Genomic DNA, 7561 nt, shown 5'->3' on the forward strand with positions numbered 1-7561 from the left:
GGGCCACTAAACTGAACTGTGCCCAGCGGCCAGCTAAGCCTAGTCAATGAGGAAGAGCAGCAATGAGGTGGAGATGGGCATGAGACAGGCGGAGTGAGTGGCAAGCAGTCAACCAATGGGTAGCGTCTGCAAAGTTGGTGCTAGCTGAATGTCACCTCGAAGGCAGTAGGCCTTGCTACTTTCAAAATTCCCAGAGAATCTGGGGAATCAGGTTTTATATGAAATTTGATTTCATTAACAAGATAAAATTCAGAATGTGCTCTGCAGGCAAAACAATCTATTCTGTCATCTAGAGCTGACCTGACCTGAGGGTCTGTTAGGTTAAATTCACAAATACTGGCATGTCCCAGGTAAATAAAGCTTGGCGTGGGCCTGGGAAGTAGCTTGGCCGGTAAAAAGTGTTTGCTGCCAAGCCTCATGATCTAAGTTTCATCCCTGAAGCTCACATAGGAGAGAATTGATTCCCTAGGGTGGTCCCCTGACCTCTACGTGTGGAGCGCGCGCGCGCGCACACACACACACACACACACACGGCAGCTGTCCATGAGGAGGAGGGATGGGGTTGTGCTGAGTAGTAAGCATTTGCCCAGCATGCACAAAGCCCTTGGTCCAGCACTCACAGGAGTAAAGGAAAGAGAAGATGGTCCCGTTACCAGACTGTCACGGCCCAAGATGGTGGGGCCTGTAGGGTGCTGAGTGGAACGTGCGCCAGCCAGCGTGTTGTATCCTGAGGATCCACCGTGTTAAAAAGCCCTTCTTCGTGCTGCAGACAGGAATCTGGAGCTCACAGAAGCCAAGAGGCCTGCGATCTAGGGACTCTTGGTCTTGCAGCTAGAGCTATGCCCTGGTGGTGCTTGACTGCTGGAGTCTTCTACACTCCAGTGACCAAGCTGGGATCGCTGGAAGAGCAGCTCAGGCTGCAGGGCACAACCAGGGTGGTGAGCGCCAGATCTATCTGGGAGAAAACCAACTCGATTGTGGAACAGGGTCCACATCCCCATTACCCACCACCCCACACTGCAGCTGTGGGTCACACAGGTCACTGGCCCAGGCCTCAGCTGCTTGTCACTGAGATCATTGTCCACACCTGGCAGCTCTTGAAGTAAGGAAGCTGGGCAGTGGTGGCACACGCCTTTAGTCCCATCACTTGGGAGGCAGAAGCAGGCAGATTTCTGTGAGTTCGAGGCCAGTCTGGTCTACAGCGCGAGTTCCAGGACAACCAAGCCTGTTTACACATAGAAGCCCTGTCTCGATTAAAAAAAGAAAGAAAGAAAGAAAAAAGAAAAAAAACCACATGAAGAGGAAGGTGGGGTGATGGAAGGGAGCCCGAATTTTGAGCTGCGGCTGCACTGAAGCAGCTACAGAGTGGAGGCTCTCCACCTGTCACCGTTCTTGGGGCTGCACTTCCTCAGGAGCTTCTCCCTCCTGAAGACCATTGAGCTGTTTGCTAGTTTTTGTTTGCTTTTTTTGTTATTATTTTTAGTGCTGGGGCCTGAAATGCATTTCTTCCAGAGTAGGGAAGAGAAAGAAGGGGTAAGGTAGTATCATCTGCAAGGTGAGGTGGGGGTAGGGCGATCCACAGAGAACCTGGGGTCTCTCTGGAGCCGCCTTAAGGAGACAGGTGAGGTCAGGCTGGGCCCTAACTGTGCACAGGTGCTCCTAGTTCTTACTATGAACACAGGCTTGCCCGCAATTAGAGAACGTCTATAGCAATAATAACAGTTTTCAGTCCTTACGCTACTAACCGACTAAACCTGGAGGATGTACTATCATCCTGAGCAACAAGCTCCAAAGAGGGCAAGTTAAAGTACCACACCAAGTTCACTCAGCCAGAAAGAGAGAAGCCAGGTAGCCTAGAATCTGTGCCCAGAAATATTAGTTCATATGCTTGAGCTGGGAAAATGTGCCGCGTGCAAGAACACAGTTGTATTTTTAATTGGCTGAGCTATTATTTGTGGGGAGAGCTAGGTGCGTTCCCCCAGATTTAATGCCCTTGCTAATGAAGTCGTGAGGCTGAGGGTGTAGCTTCTTGCAGATTACCTGCCTAGCATTTGCAAGGCCCCAGGTTCAAAACCCAGCACAGCTGGTGGAGGGAGGACTGGGAGCAAAACTCAATGAACTGGGTCTGCCAGGTGTGATAGCCCATGCGCAAAATCCCAGTGTTTGGGAGGCTGACAGAATTGCCAGCAGTAGAGGCCAATCTGGATACAGACTTCCAGGGCAGGCTGGGCTACAGAGTAAGACACAGCCTCAAAAACTAATCAGTTAATTAATTCACTGGGTTCCACTTAAATTTCTTCTGGATTTATGTACCTTTTAAGAAACTAGGAGTGGGGGCCAGGAGGTAGTGGCTCACGCCTTTAATCCCAGCACTCGGAAGGCAGAGGCAGGTGGATCTTTTGAGTTCAAGGCCAGCCTGGTCTATACAGTGAGTTCCAGGACAGCCAGGGCTATGCAGAAAGAGACTCTGTCTCAAGAAAAGACAAAAACAAGAAAAAGGTTCCTAAGTATGATCTGGGCTACATGAGACCGTGTCTCAGAAAGGAAAGATGCTAACAGTTAAACGGTACTGTGTTCTAAACGGCTCTGCACGGTGCCGTCAGACGCCTTGCACCCTCAGCTCTGTCTGCTCCAGCTGTGGCAACTGAGACTCAGCATCTTCCCCAAGTAAGTGTGAACTCACAAATGGAGGGCTGAAGTACACACGTGTGTGACTGTCCCCAGCAGCCTTACTGTGTATGCTGGCACTCAGAGAGGTCACACAGAACAAACTGCATATAATATTCTATATAAACATATTTTTTTTTTTAACTTGGAGACAGGGTCTCACTATACATAGCTTTAGCTGGCCTAGAACTCAGCTTGTTCTGAGTCAGGCCTGTAATTGCGCCATGGGCCTTATCCAGGGCTTGCCACAGCTGCGGCTGGGCCTTTTCATCATGAGCGCAGGCAGGCATGCATTAGCAGGGGCTGAGAACATCACCCTAGTTTCCCAGTGGTTTTTTAAACCGGAAATACAAAGAGCCCCAAAAACGCATTTCCCTTTAACACTTCCACAAAAGAAAGTGTTAGCACTGTTGAACAATTTGGTGTAAAAATGTTGATTTAATTCACAGTCCTATAAGGGCTGAAGAGCCTTGTTGCCACCAGATTTTATTATCTTTAAAAGCTCCAGGACCCACTCGACCAACAAAACTCAAGAGGTGTCAAACAAGGAGGCCAGGCCAAACCTGGAAGTCATTGGATTGTGAAGTCAGTTGGGTCTAAGCCCACAGGCTTACCCGTGGGTGCAAGGCAGCTTTAGATTTGATAGCCTTAGCTAGCACCCAATCCCTTTTTACCTGTGCCGGTGAAGGCCTAGCCAGAGAGGCTAGAAAGATGGCTCAGCAGTTACCATAGATGTGGTTAGCAGCTTACAACTGCCTGTAACTCCAGTTACAGGATGGGTTGGTACATATGCAGACACAGACATACAAATAAAATGAACTATGTTTTCAAATGCCTATCCAGAGGTAGTAAGAAGCCTGGGGTCATGTGGCACCCGGCAGGAGCCACCTCCAAATGTTTTTCCTCGACTTAAACTGAGCTGGCTCCTGTCCTGACATTCCAAATCATGAGCAGTCTTTGCAGTGGACTCGGGTGGGGCCTCTGATGACCACGGGGCCTGGCTTCTGTTTCCACCCATCTGATCCAGTCTCAACACCTGCCCTCCAGCTGAGACTGACCGGAAGGATGCCAGGATGACCTCATCTGTGAAAGACCGTGCAGGTGGCCAGGCTCCCATCCACCTGCTGAAGTTGGAGGCTTCCCCTGAGGTTGGCAGCCCGCTGGGAAGCCCGCCTCTATGCTACAGTATTGGAGAGTGTAGTCTGTTGACCAGCTGGGGATACATGCCCACTGTGACCCTACTCAGTGGTGGCCAGGGGTTCAGCCACAAAGTCCAAACCCAGGAGGGATCAGGGCTGTGATGCAAAGGCAGCACCAAGGAGCATGGGGCCTGATGGCCCAAATGGAGCCTGAGGTCTGTACCAGTCTGAGTCTGCACATTAGGAGCCCTTACGACAGCAGTGTGCCCCAGTCTCCTGTGCCCACCATCCCTGTAAACTTGGTGCTTTATAAAACTACACTCATCAAAATCTAATTTTAGAACATTTTTATTTTTACAATAAGAGGCCATTTTTAAGTACTTTTTAAAAAAAATGTCTTGGAGCAGGTTACATAAAAGATATTTATGTTTAAAGAGGAAATCAACATGAATAAAAAGCCAGAGACCAGAGACCACACACATACCGACTCAGGTCAACTTTGGTGGAATAAAGGGTTCCATTAGATCTGGTCTCAAGAGGCTAAATGGTGTCACTGGTACAAACAAGACAGGAAGTCCAAGCAGTGGTGGCACATACCTTTATTAATCCTAGCACAAACAAACAAAAATAACCAAAAAAAAAAAAAAAAGACATGGTAGAACAAACCCTAGCACTTAGTTTATGAAGTCAAAAGGATTCAGACTTCAAGGCCAGCCTCAGCTACATAATGAAGCCAGCCAGCCTGGGCTATATGAAACTTTGTCTTGAAAAGCAAGATTGGGCCAGGAGGTGGTGGCACACCATCTTTAATCCCAGCACTTTTATCCTAGCGGATCTCTGTGAGTTCAAGGCCAGGTTCTAGAACTACAGAGAAACCCTTGAAAAAACAAAAACAAACAAACAAACAAACAAAAAGTGTGACCTTAAAACAGGATCTCAGTAATCCTCTATGTAAAACAGGCTGGCCTCTACTCGAAGAGATCCGCCCACCTCTGCCTCCAGAGTGCTGGGATTGAAGGCGTGCACCAAGGTCCCCCCCCCCCCCCCCCCCCGCCTGAGTTCCGGTATATTCGGAATCCTCCACATTTCATAGCTAAGGAATAGCTTTATTTCCTTAGGATTTGAAAACCTTCAAAATACCTCCTTTGCAAGGATATTCTGAGAGGGGCTAAATCCTGCGAGGAAGCTGAAAGCACCTTTTCTAGGTAGTGACTAGAACAGGAAGGAGGGAACCGCTGAAGGGGACAAGATGGCGAACCGGTTAGCTGGGTCTTTCTGAAATGGTGGCAACAAGAAATGAGGTTTCCCCTCTGCTGCGACGCTGCTCAGATACAAGTGAGGACAAAGATTTCTTCCCCACACCAGAACCCGGGTTCAGGAGAAACACCAACCTAGAAGCAGGCAGCAAAACCACCCTGCAGCCAGGACACCTTCCCGGATGCCTCCAAGACCTTCCAGGAAGTGGCAGCTGCTCTTCTCCTTGGTCGTGAGGGAAGTGCTTAAAGATTTCTCCACCCCTTTCCTGTGTCTCCCTCCTACCCACCACACTCCATCCCCAGTCCTGGAGGTTCTGGGCCAGGAAGAGATGTGCAGGAGACAGGTACCCTTGGGGCCAGCACGTCAGGACCTGACTGACTCCCGCAGAGGGACAATCAGTGGAATGAACTTCAGCTTGAGAACGAAGCTTACGAGTGGGAGTGGACAGACCTGATGGCGAGGCTCGTTTACAATCGTGAACTTCACTCCAAATGTCCTTAAGGAGCCAAGAAGATAGTCAGTCAAACACGGTAAAGGAGTTTCTGCGTTCAGATTCACCAGATAAGATGCCTTTTTTGTTCATAAACAGTACCTCAGTGTTGTAGGTTAGTCTGCAACATGGCTCTATATTTCCACAAAATTAATACACAAGTCTGGTTCCCTGAATGGACAAGCCCCACCTGCCCCTCCTGTCCATGTAGGGGGATTCCTCCGCCTGCAGCCTCTACCACTGACAGTGGCCTTCCTCTTCTGGTCCCGAAGATGTCTGCTCCCGCTCCGCACCCTGCTCCCACACCACCTTCCCAGAAGAGCTGGGAGTTAGAAGACTAGCTTCCAAATGGCAGGGACCCCCAGGAGAGGATGTCACTGGGGCTGAGGAAGCACACGCAGACTTCCAGAACTATCCATTGGTAGAGATGGGCATGAGTTCCAGCTGGGAAGAGGAAGCCGTAATGGCTGCCTCCACCACCACTCATAGGCCTGCCTTCCGCCTTCCTTTCCAGCCAGACTTCACTCCAGGAAACTCTGCAGAACCACCGCAGGGAGATCCCTTCATTCTGGGAAGATCCGATCATACCATTGCCCGTAACGGCTTCCAGAAAGAGCCCACATCCAGCAGAGGATCAGCACCCAGCATCTGCAGCGTGAGAAGACATGTGCTTTGTGTGAGCTCTCCCGCCATGGCACTTAAAGACTGAGGTGAGCTAGCTGAGCGATGCCCAGGGCACAGGGCCTGAGACCCCACCAGATGGGAAACTGACCTAAACACAGCTCTTCTGTCAACTGTCTCCGCTGATACAGCTCTCCAAGGCCAGCAGCCCACTGCAACACCTCAGCCCCTTGCAAAGTCATCTTTGTGACTAGAGATCAGTCATCCTTCTAAGGCCACCGAGGCTACAGAGATGCCCCCATTCCTCTGCCCAGAGCACCTCCTCTTGTGCTCTTGAGGCTTCAACTTCCCATCTCTTCTGGGTAAGTTTTTCCTGGCGAGGGCTGATGTGTCTCTAAATGTAGTGGAAGGCCTCCATCAAACACAGACACATCCCATTTCCAGGACAGCGCTCCTCACAAAACCCAAAAGCTAAGATTTCTTTTCTTTCCTGTGCTGGGGCTTGAACCCATGTCCTCACCCAAACTAAGCAAATTCTATCACAGAGTCACAACTACGAGGCTAGAAGATATTTTTAAATATCTCTTTAAGTGTACAAGAACAAAGTAAGTAACCCACAAGAGTCCCCTAGGTACACAAGCTGCCACTGGTCTGGTCCGGATCAAAGGCACTCAGAAGGTGCTAGAACCTGACCAGGGCACAGGGATGGTCACTCACCTCCTCTAGGGCTGTCCCACACGAATACATGCTCTGCCAAAGTCGCTGCGTCTCGAGAGCTTCCTCAGCTCATCACTCTCAAGGTCCTACCTTTGTGCAATTGATTTTCCTCTACCCTCACTGGGGTGCTGTCCCTGCTCTGATGTAACCTAACATCCTATGCCATTTCTCACCATCAGCTGACACCTTCTTTTAAAACAAGGCCCCACTCTGTAGCCCAGGCCTCCTGCCCCAGCCTGCTGAGCACTAGATCACAAGAATGCCCCTGTGCCTGGCTTCTACTGACAGATTATTGCTTTACAGCGCCTTTGGCCTTTGTCATGCCCGTGGCTCCTTCCCACAGCCAACAACAGACAGATCTCTAGACGCTGTCCCACATCCCCAAAAGGCGTAAAACCCACTTCCAGAGATGCGCTGTCCTGTGCCAGCCTGACATTTGGCCCCAGGCTCTACCATAGTGCCAAATGACAGAAGAGGTTCAACAGGGCACACTTTCCTCAGCTCCTCTAGACTGAGCCCACTCGCCAAAGGCAGCATCCTGTGGGTGCCCTGCCACGTGGCCACCAGCTGCTCCTCCTGCCGCCCACTCCTATCCTGTCTCCTCTAAGGCCCAATCTAGCTGCTGTCTATATCCGAACCATAGGACCAGCCCAGTGTCAAGGTGCTGAGT

This window comes from Arvicola amphibius, chromosome 2 (assembly GCF_903992535.2).
Source record: "Arvicola amphibius chromosome 2, mArvAmp1.2, whole genome shotgun sequence".
Taxonomy (NCBI): domain Eukaryota; kingdom Metazoa; phylum Chordata; class Mammalia; order Rodentia; family Cricetidae; genus Arvicola; species Arvicola amphibius.